Source organism: Eptatretus burgeri, chromosome 12, assembly GCF_056783735.1.
Source record: "Eptatretus burgeri isolate ZD-2024b chromosome 12, Ebu_testis_v1, whole genome shotgun sequence".
Classification (NCBI taxonomy): Eukaryota; Metazoa; Chordata; class Myxini; order Myxiniformes; family Myxinidae; genus Eptatretus; species Eptatretus burgeri.
The window spans coordinates 24,939,313-24,955,292 of record NC_140972.1 but is presented as its reverse complement, the minus strand read 5'-3'; the positions used below and the strand labels follow the sequence as shown (position 1 = coordinate 24,955,292).

The 15,980-nt window shown below is 43.3% G+C and overlaps 1 long non-coding RNA gene across 6 annotated transcripts in view; it reads right to left on the bottom strand.

Annotated features, from left to right (window-relative positions):
* The window catches only part of LOC147015273 (uncharacterized), a 270,271-nt gene extending 257,636 nt beyond the window's left edge, over window positions 1–12,635 (bottom strand). For 5 of the 6 annotated variants that reach the window (XR_015050261.1, XR_015050266.1, XR_015050262.1 and 2 more), the window contains exons 1-2: window positions 12,474–12,593; window positions 10,126–10,247 (exon numbers count right to left, since the gene is read on the bottom strand). This is a non-coding gene — a long non-coding RNA (uncharacterized LOC147015273). Of the gene's footprint in view, window positions 1–10,125; window positions 10,248–12,473 lie in introns of all 6 variants that reach the window. The other variant, XR_015050264.1, reaches the window with a different exon arrangement.
* Window positions 12,636–15,980: the final 3,345 nt, after the last annotated feature.

Here is a 15,980-nt window from a genome sequence, read left to right as displayed (position 1 = left end):
TACAAGACTGGATCTCAATTTTTGAATGTTGTAAATGCAAGCTAAAGTTCGATACACATGTTTTATATTTCAGTATGTGTACTGTTGTTTCTATAAATACTAAGAATTTACACTACTAAAATATAAAACTGTGAATAGACCTTTCTTGCACAGAAATGGCGGATTTTTGTACTTTTTCTGAAATAATGAATAATGAATAATGAAAAAAAGCCTCATGTATTTTTCATTTCATAAGGACTTTTTTTTTCATAAGATTTTTTTTTTTTCATAAAATTTCATTAGAAATTTTTCATTTCTAGGACTTTCGTTCCCTTGGCCTAACCGTTAAGCCAACACCAGGCTTCCAATCGATCTTTAATAGGATTTTATAAAGAACCACCAGACGAACCTCCCACGACAAACAGAATTCACCCAAAACATCAAGTCAGGTTCGTATTGTGTTGATGGCATGTGGGGGAGGGTAATTCACAAAGAAGCAATGAACGATCATTAGTCCTTAATTATTTAACCTTAAAGGCCTTCATTTATGTGACGGGAGAGAGGGAGAGAGGGAGAGAGGGAGAGGGAGAGAGGGAGAGAGGGAGAGAGGGAGAGAGGGAGGGAGAGGGAGAGAGAGGGAGAGAGAGGGGAGAGAGGGGAGAGAGGGGGAGAGAGGGGGAGAGAGGGAGAGAGAGGGAGAGAGAGGGAGAGAGAGGGAGAGGAGGAGAGGGGAGAGGGGAGAGGGGAAGAGGGGAGAGGGGGAGAGGGGGAGAGAGGGAGAGAGAGAGGGAGAGATGGGGAAGTCACAACACAAGAAGAGATCTGTGAGAAAACCTGGTGAGTCACCTTGTGGAGGGGAATATCCCTTGCAGGCCAATCGTAAGATCTTAAGCCAGCCACCTTAAGCGATAAGCCAATATCAGGCATGGCCATATCGCTCAATAGTGAAGAATCACTTTAAAAGATTCTCGTTTCATGATCTGGATCCAGTTCTTCAGCAAAATTGAATTAATGAGTCCCTTTCATATACCCAACCTATCCACAAACTTTTGTCTGAATCCTTCCATAGGTTTTTGAGATATCGTGCTTACAGACAAACAAACAAACAAGAAAGACATCGTGCTGAGCATGATACCTGCGAAATCCCTCAAACAAATTTGAACTTAAAAATAATTGGCAGTTGAATTCAATGACCAAATAGGTAAATCCTCAAATTTCAAGTCAATCGGATAAAAATTCACAATTTTAGAAATGCAGCCAATGTTGACCTTTAGACCTCAAAAATAATTGGTGGTTGAATTAAGTGACATGATATGCAAATCCTGTTCAAATTTTAAGTCATTCGGATTAAAATCAATGATTATAGAAATGCAGCCTATGTTGACCTTTCAACCTGAAAACTAATTTGTGGTTGAATTCAGTGATCTGATATGCAAATCCTGTTCAAATTTCAAGTCAATTGGATGAAAATTGAGGATTTTAGAAATCCAATCTAAGTTTTTGACCTTTTAACCTTTTCATCTCAAAATGATTAGGCTTCTTGATTATGACCAACTCTATCATTTGGTGAAGTTTCATGAAGATCGGTTTAAAATTGTGATCTTTAGACGATTGACATACAAACAGACAAACAAACAAAGAATAACACACGTGATCAACCAATATACGGAAACTGTGCTTGAAAAATCTTTGATTTTCGCAAGAGACAAACTGACAGACAGACAGACAGACAGGAGTGATAACATAACCTCCGTCAACCTTTGGTGGCAGAGGTAATGGAATAAAGCATATTTTAAAATGTGGAGTTTTCACTGGACAGCCATCAAGATACCAAAATGGCCCCTTTACCTCACAACGACAACAAAAAAATGCCAAAGAGCACGCAAAACCAACCCAAGCAAATTGCACTTTATGATGAAAAAATATACGAGAGAGTTCATAGAACACCTTTCTTTCCCTGTCAACTCTCACACATTTGGTGTGAGACTCATGATTTTTCAACTCAGGTCATGCTCTCACACCTAACTACTGAAATCTCATGTTTTAAAACTTTTTTTAGAAAAGATGTTTTTTAAGTCATTAGAGGGGTCTCAAGTCAAAACGGCTGAGTTTCCAATGAATGAAAAATGCTGTCACTGTTCCATACAGTTTAGCGTGTGTCATTTTGTTGCAATTCTCACAAGAAAACATGGACGAAAACGGCTCTGAATCTCATGGTCCTTCAACATTAAAACAACCAAAGATTACGAAGTATCATGGTGCCGCGAAGTATGACACGAAGTACAATCCAGAATGGATGAAAAAACATCAATGCTTCGTGTTCGATTCGATAAATAAGCATTACTTCCGATGCACAGTTTGCAATTGAGTAATCAGCTGCAAATACCAAGGATTGCATGATGCTGAAAGACATCAAAACAAATGCACATAATGACTTTGAAAAGATCAAGTCTTCATCAAGATCCATTCATAAAGAGCAGTAATTTTTGACAACATTTGATGAGAAACTTTCATTGTTATGACATACCATGGGAAAAGAGTGTTGATAATAATACAAGTGTCAAAATTTTTAATTCTTCCTTCTCCTTTGCTACTATAAGATTTGTAGCCACCAGAGCTCTCCATTTAGGATCTATTTCACTCGATTTGTTCTGGGCAGAGGGGCTCCGCCCCCCCCCCCCGCCCCCATGAGGGTGTCACCCTGGACCTGACCAGTGCCTGAGGCACCTGGACCCTGGTTACAAAATAGTCAAGCAGGTTTGGGTTGACAGCTATGCTTACCCTGCGTGGTCTTGAGAGAAAGGACATGGGAAGGGTCTTTTGAACTCTTGCTTCACGTTTCCGAGCACGTTCGATATTTCCTATGAACCTTTGTCTGAATCTCGATATTGCCCAATGATAAAAGCGTGAGCAGAAAATTTGATTGGTTGAGAAGGCAAAATATCTTGTCCAAATATTGCAAAACTAGAGGTTCTCAGAAGTGCCAACCAGGAAATTTGTGTTCTACAGTGTTAAAGTATTTAATTCAATTAAAATTAAATAAAGGTTTTAAGTGCTGTAAGAAAAAAGAAAAATTCAGTTTACTGCCATTGATGCATCCTCTTTTACACCACCTTATTTAACAAGTTAAATTAATTGTTTGTGCCTGCTGTTTGTTTCCTTTATTAGAGTCCCTAAAAACAGTGTCATCTCTGGAATGATTTTCAATTTTGTTTGACTGTCAGACAAGCAGAGAGAGAGAGAGCGTACACAATTACCTTACTCTTCGGTGCACATACGTGCTCAAGACAAGATTCTGCACAATTTGCCAACTTCATAGCAAAATAGTGCTGAACTGCAGGTTCGTGTTCTGATTTATGTTCCGATTCGTGTTCTCGTGTTCAAAATATATAACTAACTTGAAATTAAGTAGTTCCTCAATCATCCACTGATATCTATAGACAGATAGACAGACAGTGAACCAATTGCTTAACCCTGCTTTGTGTTTCACGAGCGGGGTAAAATCTCGCAAGAGTAGGGAGGGTCTCAGCAAGCTCTCTGTGTAAACTGTGCTGCTTATTCAGGATGGGAGTTAAAAGGGGGTGGGACTGCACTTTCGTGGTTGGATGAACATATAATAGTGGATAACATGTCAGAATTCCTTAAGTTATTTTTCCAAAGTGGGGGAAGCCAATCTCTATGTATGTATGATTTTAAAAGTACATCACCAAAATTCAAGGAGAGCTGTTTGAGCCTCTCAGTGAGAACAGGAATATGAAGTAACTGACAAATATCGCTGTACAGTTGGGTTCCACAATAGTCATGAGAGAGAATTATGCGAAACGATTTCCGTTGCAATTTCTCCAAGATTCCCTCTGGACTTTACTTAAAACACAGAACCATGCAGATGAAGCTTATTCAAAGTTGGTCGAACATACTGTAAGTACACTCTAAAAAATCAGCAAAAGGGATATTACAATGTTTCAGTTCCCACAAAAAGTGGAGTTTTCTGTCAAAGGCTTTACACATGGCCTTGACTTTATTGCCCCATTTCGTGTTTTCTTGCCAAAGATGCCTAACAATTTCATCCCATCTGTTTGGTTAATGACCGAGTCTCTAATGTGAAAACTAGGCACATCTGCCAAGATCTTCGAAAACATGAAATCATGACTTGGCATTTTATAGGATTAAGCTTCATGATGTTTTTGGATGACCATTCTCTTGAAGGCAGCCAAAATGCTGCTGCATAGAACTAGTTTCTTCAATGTCACTGTAAGTTTGACACAAAGTCATGTCATCAACATATTTATTGTGTGAGACTTCAGGGTTATCAGAAACAGTCATTTATCATGGCTTAGAAAGCTACCGGACCAATTTTTGTCTCTTGTGGAACCCCAGCATTTGTTATTTCCCATGTGGAAACTTCTCTGTCGTAGCGTACAGCCTGGCTTCTGTTGGATATTAAAAAAATTACAGATCCATGGGATAATGGATGGTATAACACCAAGGTTAATGAATTTATCAACAACAATATGGTGGCTAACTCGATCAATAGCTTGAGAAAAAGTCAGCACCAAAACTGTAAAAAGTTGAGGTTTGTCAGTTTCCTTAAAAAAAAAAAATCACAAAATATTTTAACTAAACAGTGGGTTGTAGACAGACCCTTAAGATAACCAAACTGCTGAACATCAACAAAATTCCTGATGAGTGTCCCTCTCCAGAGTGTCCTCGTTTTAGAAAGTTAAAATAAGGTAACCCTAATTGATGTGATTATGGAAGTGGGCGAATGCCTGTTCGCACATGTCGGTATGTTGAAACATTGCTAACTGAACAAAAGTGACATTCTGCATTGTGCTGTATGTCAGTGGAAGTTCATTCCAAGTTTGCAGAATTAGGTTATCCTCCCATGGAAATTTCTTCAAATTAGTCCAGTTGTGCAGCTTTGCTCATCCAACTTCTCCACAAAGGCATAAATGTCTGTCCAGTCTCCCTGAAAAGAACGGTATTCCTTGTCTTTATTTTGTTTTGCCATTTTCACACAATTGTGAGTAAAAAGGAAAATTGGAAACCGTTCTTACACACACAGACTGATTGAAAGATATCTTGCCAATAAAAATTCAATGAAACTGTAGATTCAGAAATACAAGCAACAACTAGAATGGCACTCGGTAGAGCGCATACCTCCACCAGGAAGAACAGTTTACATTTTGTGTCCCACTGAAAGGCTGGATCTGGATCCGAACCTGAACCAAAAACTAATTGGCTTCTTCTTCTCACCAAATCAATTATCCACCAAGTTTTATCATAACTCTAAATCTTGTGTCCCAAACCCATTGCTTTCTGTACCCACCTTACCCAGTCGCACCCAGCTGTTCCTGGACTCTGTGTCCTTTTCTTCTGACAAAGTGGAGATCTTGCTGTCAAACCTCGACTCAGATTCCGCAACCGGTCCCAGACGGCATCAGCCCACGTGTCCTCAAACCTGCTCTGCTACTCTTGCTCACCTTCTCTCTGTTCTATTTACCCTCTCATTTGCTCTAAGTCATCTGCCATCTGCTTGGAAATCAGCAAACATTACCGCTCTGCATAAAAAAGGTGCAAAAACAGATCCCTGCAACGACAGACCAATCAGCCTTCTCCCAATCATCAGCAAGGTTATGGAATCCATCATCGCTTCAGACATTAAATCCTTCCTCTTCTCCAATGGTTTGATTTCTGATCATCAATTTGGATTCAGACCAGGTCACCCAAGCCTGGACATGCTGCTTCTGCTCTCCCAACAATGGATGGAGATCCCCAATGCCAGACATTAAATTAGAGCCATCTCCCAAGACATATCACGTGCCTTTGATACAGGCTGGCACTCTACCCTGCTCACCAAACTCTCTTCCTATGGTATCCAAGGCCATCTCCACTCATGGCTCGCAGACGTCCTCTCCTGTCACATCCATTGTGTGGCCCTTCATGGAGTTCTGTCATTCCCTCTTCCTGTCCAAGCTGGAGTTCCTCAAGGCAGTGTTCAGGCCCTGTTCTTTTTCTGGTTTTCATCAATGATCGCTCTGACTCTCTGGATAATCCTCTTTATATCTTTGCTGATGACTCCACCCTCTGCCATACCATCTGTCATCTCTCAGATCGGCAAGCAGCAGCCCCTTCACTCTCTGCAGATCTGGATAAAATCACAAACTGGTCCAACACGTGGAACATGTCCTTCAATCCTGACAAACCTCACACTCTCACTATGCCTCTCCGAAAGGATCGTCTAGAAAAAAATCCCCATCTACTTTCTCAACAATCCTCTTGAAGAAGTCCTTTGATTCAAGCTTCTGGGTCTCACTAAGTGCCATGATCTTTCCTGGGAAAGCCACATCTCCAAGCTGGCCTCCAAAGTCAGTCGCCGACTGGGCAGCCTCCGTCATGCAAAGTCCTTCCTTGGCACACCTGAGCTCCTGACCACATACAAAGCTTTCGTCCGCAGCCTGATGGAGTACTGCTCTCTTCTCTGGGCTGGTGCTCCCGCCTCTCAACTTCATCGGCTTCATGCTGTGGAAACCAAGGCATTTAGGATCATTAGTATCTCCCACGCTGAGGCTGAGTCTTTGGGTCTGTCACTCTCTCACTCACCACAAGCAGGTCAGTGGTCTGTCTGTCTTGTAATGTCTCCTCCTGGCTATGCCCCCCCCCCCACTCCCTGCTCTGTTTGCGATATGCAAATTTTTTGCAGTGCACGCAAAGTCTGCTAGCAACCCCCTTCTGGTAAAACTACCAAAATCAAGAATCACTGCCCTCCTTCACTCTTTCATTCCTCTTTTTTCCCCGCCTTTGCTACAAACTCCCTTCAATCCCACTCTTCCCTCCAGGTCTTCAAAACAGCTGTTCACCACCATATCTTATCTTCCCCCATCCAAAACCACAATCTTTTCTACCCCCGCGAATCTACCCCAAACCCACCTCCTTCAAATTCCCTGTTGTCCTTCCTGAAAGTCCCTCTAGTGTCCATATTGCTTACCTTGTGCACCTCACCCCATCCCTCTCCCTTCCACAGAGCTCCTCATGTCTCTGTTCCACCCTGTTTTTTCCTTCCCTCTCCTCCGCTCTTCTCTCCTGCTCCCCTGTTTGCACGTTGTGTGTTAGCTATCAAACGAGCCTCGACAGTGCATACAAAAACAATTTTTTTTTTCAAAAAGCTCGTCCACAACTTTTTGAAGCATCATTCGATATATCGTTTTTGGCCACATCTCTCAATGGTGAAGAATCACCAACAAAAGAAAAAATTCTCGTTTTCGAATCCACATCCAGATCTTCATTAAAATGGAATGGATTCTTGCATCACACGCCCAACCTGTCCCCCAAGTTTCATTCAAATCCGTCCAAAATTTTTTGAGATAAAGTGTTTCATGTCGTTTTTGGCCCGATCTCTCAATAGTGAAAAAAAATCACTTAAAAAAATTATCGGATCTTCACTAAAATTGAATGGATTCTTCCGTATCCCATACCCAACCTGCCCACTAAATTTCATCTGAATCCGTCCAAAACTTTTAGAGATAACATGTTATATGTATCCTGATGTTAGCTTAGTGCTTAGGGTGGTGGGCTTTGGATCTTAGGGTCCTGAGTTTGAGCACTGTTGGCCACTGAATTGTAACCAGGTGAGGTTGACTCAGCCTGCCATCTTTCTGAGGTTGGCAAAATGAGTACCAGTGAACTGGTTATAGGGGCATTGTATCAGTGGTGCCCTCATACTTGGTAGCAGTGATAATGCACCGTTGTTCATAGCCAGTTGAAAGTATGAAATTATGCCACCACAATAAGTGGAAGTATGAAAAAAAATGTTCTATGTCATTTTTGGCCCTATCTCTCAATGGTGAAAAATCACTTTAAAATTCTCAGATCCAGATCCGTATCTTCACCAAAATCTAATAATTTCGTCCTTGTCAAACACCCAACATGACCATCAAATTTCGTCTGAATCTGTCCACAACTTTTTGAGATACCCTGCTTACAGACAGACAAACAAAGACTGTGAATTATAGGAATGGATAACGGAAATATGTGAGCACAACACGCACCTATCAGTGATGGGCAAAATCATCACTTTTCCTTGTAGTGGCCTCCTTTGTGGTGAACATGCTCTTGTGGTAAACACTTCTGCTGACTGCATCGTCACTGCCACAATGCCGGGAATATCAATCAAACAGGAACGACAGGTAGACCAAAGAAGATACAAGAAGAAAGAAAAAGTAAACCCACAAAGATGACAAAAAGCATAAAGGTGGGTTGTGAATGTATCTTCTTCTTTTGGGGATTTAATGGTGTTTTCAGAGCCTTGGGCTATATTTTACAGTATATATATATATATATATATATATATATATATATATATATATATATATATATATATATATATATATATATATATATATATATATATATATATATATACTGTATGCCACGCACCAGAATTGGACTAACACCCAAGGGTCCATTTGGTTTCCCTATAATTTAATCATGATTTTCCGCTCTCTTTTAATCCTACAGAGGTAGGCATTGAGGTGACAGTGTCCGAGTCTCAACCTACAGAGAGCTACCTGATCTTTCCTGTAGAGCCTGCCCAACAAAAATTATGTTGGGCCGACATCAGCCATGTCAGAAAACAACGTTGGGTCGACGTCGGATGGAAAACTAGCCAAACGTTGGTTCGACGTCGGAAGGGAGTGTTGGTCCAACGTAATTTGGTCGTGTTGGGCTGACGTCGTATTGTCGTGGGCCGGGGGTCGGTGGCGAGGAATGGCCGCCAGGTGGAGCAGTAGAGCCGTCTCCCACTGAACACCCGGAATTTAGGTCGTGACTCTCGGACAACTCCAAAAGTCACGGGTCACTTAAGGACCGTGCTCGCCAATTCTCTGACGGCGTGAGGAAGGGTTAATAGCCAAATTTCAATATACCTAAGTACCCACATCGTCAAATTATCAGGAAAGTCACACCCTCGACTGACTCTGTCGAACCGGGTCGCTCTAGCGACCTCGGTCCAGTGTAACCAAGTGGAATTACCAAAGTCCGTCGGTCCAAACGGCAACTTACAGCCTAATCGGCTTTCTGGTTCTCAAGCACGAACCGTGCTGGGTCAATGGAAGGAAACATGGGCAACGAACTGGAACATTTAACAAGAGGGCTTATTTACAAGGGAGGGAAAAACAGAGCAGACTTAATCACGAATAAAATGCTATGTACAATGAAACGAAAACACTTAAGCAATTCTACTTCAAGACAGGGCCCACGGACACGGACACGGACACACACACACACACACACACACACACACACACACACACACACACACACACACACACACACACACACACCCAAAAGAAATGGACCCCGTCGGGTCTTTATTCGCTCCTCCAGCCAAGGAGGATAGTTCAGCTGGGGGAACAGAGCCTGGCCGGGTACCTTTCCAATTCGTGCGGTCACACCGACTCCAACCCAGCATGGTGGGACTCGAACCCACGACCCCACGATCCTGACTGCTCGACCACCACCACCACGAGGAGCCTCGCAAAGACCGCAGAGCACGACCACTGATGACAGCTCCAACAAAGCACACCAAGAGCAATGGCCACAATGGCTGCAGTACTCCCCTCTTGACGACCACTCTACTCTTCCCTTTCGTGAGGTCTGAGGGATTTCTTCCCCTGGCCACTCGCCTCCTGATTGGACGGTGGCGAACATCCCATCTGGCTGGGCGGGGCCGCCCTGAGGTAACTCATCTCTGGATTGGTTGGGGGCGAACATCCCATCTGGCTTGGCGGGGCCGCCCTGAGGGAACTCGTCTCTGGATTGGTCGGGGGCTTCTGAGGTACTCCTATCCCCCATTGGTTTGCGAGGCACACCCATAGCACAAAACCACACACATTTAGCACCTGCTGACCAAATATACTACATACTCGTAAAACACAGTGGTGCAGTGTTCAAAAATATCCCTGTATCGAACAAAATTGTGTTTCTTACGTTGAATTGCAAAGAAAGTTACTTCTTTGAACAAGTCAATTACAGGAGTTTGACTACATAACAGGCAGATGAAACGAGTAAAACCCGAAGAGTGGGAAACAGAGAAACGCAATAATACGGGAAAATGTCAATGTGAAATTAAAATTCATGAATACTCACATTGAACACAGATGAACATGTCGGTTGGCACTGACAACTGGTTGGGTTGTTTGCCATACCTCGATCGCCACAAGGAAATCTCCATCAAACCTGGGATTGGTCATCATACTCCTGTATGCAGACTGAAAGGATAGAAGACAGTAATATCATACAAGTTAAGAAGCAAAATGAAAATATAATTAATAAACACAAGAGGGGTACTACAATGTATGTATATACAGCATTTATTCTAATACAAGCCCTGGGCGTTTATTAGAATACCAGTTTGATCAAGGAGGGGAGGGGGCCTTTATTAGAGACAATGTACAAACATACAATTTTTATTTATTTATTTGTTTTATTATGAAGATACAAGTATTGTCAAGGTATAGGGGTATAAATTATGCAGAATACGACACCACATTGCCTTGACCGCTGTCAAACACACCTGTCAACAAAGCCGGGTCCCGGCCTGACCCGGGGGCGTGACCCACTTTGCCGGGAGATGGCAGCACTATCTATGTCTATCAGTGGGAGGGGATCCTTCATGATACTAATGCAAACATTTCCCCTATAAGATAACACATTTTCATCAGTCAGGTGTTGGAGTCTGGTGGCTGGCAGAGAAGATGTGGGGAATTTCCTTATGGCCCTGTCACACCCACCCTGGGGGTCCCCCATTATCTTAATATCTTGCCCACATCCTCCCTGCTGTGACCTTACACCATGCACTGAGGAATTGAATTTCCCCATCCCTAATGACGAAGTGGGATATACAGCAGGCTACTTTAATGTGGGTGACCTTAATGACCCCCTTCTTGTTCTGGTGAGATAACAGGCACCCCCAGAGGCTATGGGTAAGTGAGGGATTATATGGTACATTTACATTTAACATAGAAGTCAATGGGAGTAACAATGTTATACCATTGTATATTTATGGATTTGTTAGTACAAATCTGTTTTAAAACAACTGTACGGAGTTTTGAGCCGAGGCGGCTGCCATGTATACAAGTCAGTGCCTACTAGTCTACTGACATTTGACCTGGCCGGCCGGCTGGCCAGGCTCCCTCTACAGGCGACAGCTGTCTCAATTGTTTCACACCGGGTGACGGGGGAGAGGGGCTATTATTAGAGACACCCTTGAAACATGAAAATTTTCTCAAAGAGGAGGGGGGAGCTTTATGAGAAGAGGGGCTTCTATTAGAATAAATACGGTATAATATATATATATATATATATATATATATATATATATATATATATATATATATTCCTACAAGAAGACCTCTGCGCCTGACACGACGAGAGGGACGCGTACAGGACGAGCCGAGGATCGATTTATAAAAGTAGAAAGGGACGCCATTTATATAAAAGTATCGAAAGAAAAGTTCCTTGTATGTCGGGTCAAAGAGATGATGCAATAGGAAACACGATGAGGGGAGAGTTGTTTTGTGAGGGGAATTACATTGTAGGCTCTATAAGTTGGTTTCAAGGCAAGTGTTATGTGTTGCTTCCTGAAATATTGAAATTGTAAATTACGTACGTTGAGATATTTGGCTTTTATCACTTCTATTCCTTTCCAGTGTTCCCATTTTCCTTTGACACAATGCCAACCGTCCACGAACAATAAAGCCATTGAAGTAACGTATTCGAGAGGAATGTTTAACAAAATCAGTACTTGTATGGATACACTGGCACCATTATGTTGTTATGTTGTTATGTTGTTATGTCGTGTGTGTGTGTGTGTGTGTGTGTGTGTGTGTGTGTGTGTGTGTGTGTGTGTGTGTGTGTGTGTGTGTGTGTGTGTGTGTGTGTGTGTGTGTGTGTGTGTGTGTGTGTGTGTGTGTGTGTGTGTGTGTGTGTGTGTGTGTGTGTGTGTGTGTGTGTGTGTGTGTGTGTGTGTGTGTGTGTGTGTGTGTGTGTGTGTGTGTGTGTGTGTGTGTGTGTGTGTGTGTGTGTGTGTGTGTGTGTGTGTGTGTGTGTGTGTGTGTGTGCGTGTGTGCACGGGGTTGCACGGGGTTTCCGTGCAGGGGCCATTCCGGGCGAGCATGGTTTTTGCCCAGTCGGGCACGTTGTGTGATGAGTGATATTAAAGTTAATGTCAACCTCACATCAAGATTGGTGTTTGGCCGTGGTGCTCCGCTGGAGATTCCCCGTTAACCTTTGTGGCGCTGCATATACAACATTTCAACATTTGCTCAAATAAAAACCTTTAATTCCGGAATTTTAATGCACCCTGTAAAACAAGGCCGAATGCCGGCGTGCTTTTCCGCCAAAATTTGCGTACCGTGCAAAAACATGTAAAGTATGTATAATATACCCGTGAAGCACGATATAGCCAAGTGATCGATGATAAAATGAAGGATTACCGGACAGAATTAAACAATCCTGCGGTGGAAATGCGAATAAATCACGGACTTGCTGAGGTAACGCACCAATGGAGCAACTTCGTGAAATGGCGGCCTCAAAAAAACTTCTTCTTCTTCTTCTTCTTCTTCTTCTTCTTCTTCTTCTTCTTCTTCTTCTTCTTCTTCTTCTTCTTCTTCTTCCTTCTCTTCCTCCACTTCTTCTTCTTCCTCTTCTTCTACCTCAACTTCTTCTTCTTCTTCTCTTTGACCGTATACCGCCGTTGAGGTCCGGTTTGACAGTGCCACCGCTCCACCACCATATCTCAAACTTCAACTCTGATCTTCTTATAAAATCAGGCAAAACTACAAGGGATATTAAAACTGTCAGTTCGAGGAAATAAAGCACATATTCTGTAATTTTAAAGAGCACTTTTAACGATTCTGAATCACTTAATACTGAACCCGAAATGGCGAATTATATCGTTGTAAACACGAAAATAAGACGATTATAATTGAGGCATTATATATATATATATATATATATATATATATATATATATATATATATATATATATATATATATTGTTGTGGGTCGGGGGTCGGTGGCAAGAAGGACCGTTAGGTGGGGAAAATTACGTCGTCTCCACCAGGCTCCCCGGAATTGTAGGCCGTCGCTCCGAATAATTCCGTGAGCCGCGGGTCGCAGAGCCGACCGTGGTCGCCAATATCTCGATAGCGTGGCATAGGGTTATTTGTCTTGAGCCAAAGTACCTAAGTTTCCACCCAATCTCGTCGACCGGGGATCCACACCCTCCGAACGCCATGGTCGAACCAGATTTACTCTACCGGCGGCGGTAAATTCACACTCCCGACTACAGCTTTCCCACCTACCTTTTCGGTCATTGCAGTCGAGTGGGGCCTGCCCAGGACGTCCCGGCTATGATAGACCGATTACCGGGGATGAAACCCCGCTTATACTCAGACCCAGACCATGCTGGACCAATGTAAGAAGGAACAGAAACGGACTGCGAACATTTCTAATAAAGGTTTATTAACAGTAAAAGACACAGGAAAGACTTAACACGAATATGCAAGGAATATTTACAAGGATTCAAGCACTTACACAGTTCTACTTAAAGACGGGCCTACACGCAGAAGCACACTCACAAAAAGAAAAGAAACCTCAGAGTCTTTATTTGACCCTCTAGCCGATGAGAGAGAGACGAGCTGGGGATCAGAGTTCGTGGGTACCTGGTCGTCGAAGGAAGGGAGTCTCTGTAATGTGGCACCTGCTAAAGGCCGTCGGGGAACGGTCCGGGAGTTCGTGCAAAACTCGTGGCTCGTGGCGGGGCTCGTATGGTGAATAGTCGGGGTCAACAGAACTCCTCTCAACAGCCACCGCGAACAAACTCGGACGCTCCTCCCAGCCACCGTGAATCAACTCGGCCGCTCCTCTCGGCCACCGTGAACCAACTCGGCTGCTCCTCTCGGCCACCGTGAACCAACTCGGCCGCTCCTCTCGGCCACCGTGAACCTACTCGGCCGCTCCTCTCGGCCACCGTGAAAACTCTTCCGCTCACTCCGAGAGCCTCGGAGATACATCTCCTCCCCCCATGGGGAGGGGATCTTGGCGAAAACACCTCGCTGTCCGCTTCTAATTGGCCAATATCCTACGAGCACAGCCTTCCTGGGTGGGTTTCGGCCATGCCGGGAGAAAGCCGCCCTTCCCCTCCACGTGTGTTTGAGGAAGGTGGATGGTGGTGAAGCCACGATTGCGTGTGGAACGTTTGTGGAAGGTAGATGGTGGTGAAGCTGCCTCGAACATCCTCGGAAATCCGTCTCAGGCAAAGGTGCGCTGTGGCCCGCAAACCGAGGGCGCAAGCACGATGGTACCGTGGATCGCAATGGGGGATGTAAAAATAAAAGAAAGCGATTTATTAACCTAACTAATAGAAGTCGCAATGCACACCCTTGATTCTCCCACAAGACAAAAAGGAAAGGGACCTGACTACACATGTACTTAACTGGATAACTGACTTTTGGGACCTGCATGTTGGATGCAAATGCTTTCCAGATCCATAACAATATATATATATATATATATATATATATATATATATATATATATATATATATATATATATATATATATATATGTAATACCAAGGATAAAGGTGTTCATTCATTATGTTATTAAAGGAAGGAAACTGCAGGCCACGTCTCCTCTGCAGTGTTGGCCCGACATTAGTAAATCGACGTCGTGTTCACAAACCACAACCTAACGTAGGCCAGACGTCAAAAATCAGCTTTGCGACCATTCGGCCAATTCCCGACGTCGGCCCAACGTTGTAATGTTCGCTGAGTGGGAAGCTCAACTCCAGGTACCACACACACCTGGATGCACCATGTAACAAACTCTTCCCTTCGTTCTGGTGTCCCACTGAAATTGCCATTTTTATCCCCCCAATCAGGTCCTTCACTAAACTAACGATTTCGGATGAACCAAGAGGGATTTGAGTCAAACTTTCAATTTGAAGGACTTGCTTCGCTGCCTGATCACAGCTAGGCCTCATTCCCACCGATCCCCACGTGGTCACGTGGGCGGGGATCCAGCACAGGTCGACCACTACACGCCTCCAATTGGTAGTGTTAACTAAATGGGGAACTTCAAGAACCAGGTCACATAAATCTATCAACATCCTGTAGGGATTCCAACGCCTTGAATGCAGCAAGTGAATCGGAGAGGATGACCGCACTGAGAGGGCTAAACTCAATGACCCATTCATGGGCCAGAACGATAACAAATAGCTGAATGGACAAAACCGAGAGCTGGTTCCTCAGCCCGACTGATTGAACCACCCTGAGGTCCGGGATGCATACTGCAGCAGCTGTTCTCTCACTAGCAGGGTCAGTAGAAACGTGCAAGGATTGACTCCGAATGCAGTGAACAAATCCAACTGCCTGCTTGCATGTTGCTGCAGGATTTGCCATGTCAGTTCTTCCCCAGAGATCCAGGCGGATACGGAGGGGGTTTCAAGAGTCCAAGGAAGCCAAATTGCTTCTTTATGGAAGGGGTTTACAGGGAGGGAGTCCAGCCCCATATCCTGAAAATGACCTTCTTGCATGCTAGTGTTAATTAGGAGGTGAAGTGTCGTTCTTCCCAAACATTTGATATTCCCAACAGTCATTCGTCTAGTTATTTAGTAGGAATGTAGGGTCCCCATGCACCCGAAGGATATATTTTTCTAACTTACATTTTTGTAATCCTGAAAGTGTCTAGATTGATGTTCCCATCGTGAAATATTGTCCCCTGGGGTCCGTTTGGCGGCCATCTTGGATTTCCAATGGAAATCAATTATTGCCATAACTTTTGAACCAGACATCATGCAAAGATAAATGATACCATTTTTCTGTATAATTTTGACATGAGGAATTGATTTGGAGGGTTATTTTCATGATTTGAACAAGTTTATTGTCATAAAACTGAAAAAAATCGGAAAAAAACAGAACAAATAACAATCAAGCTC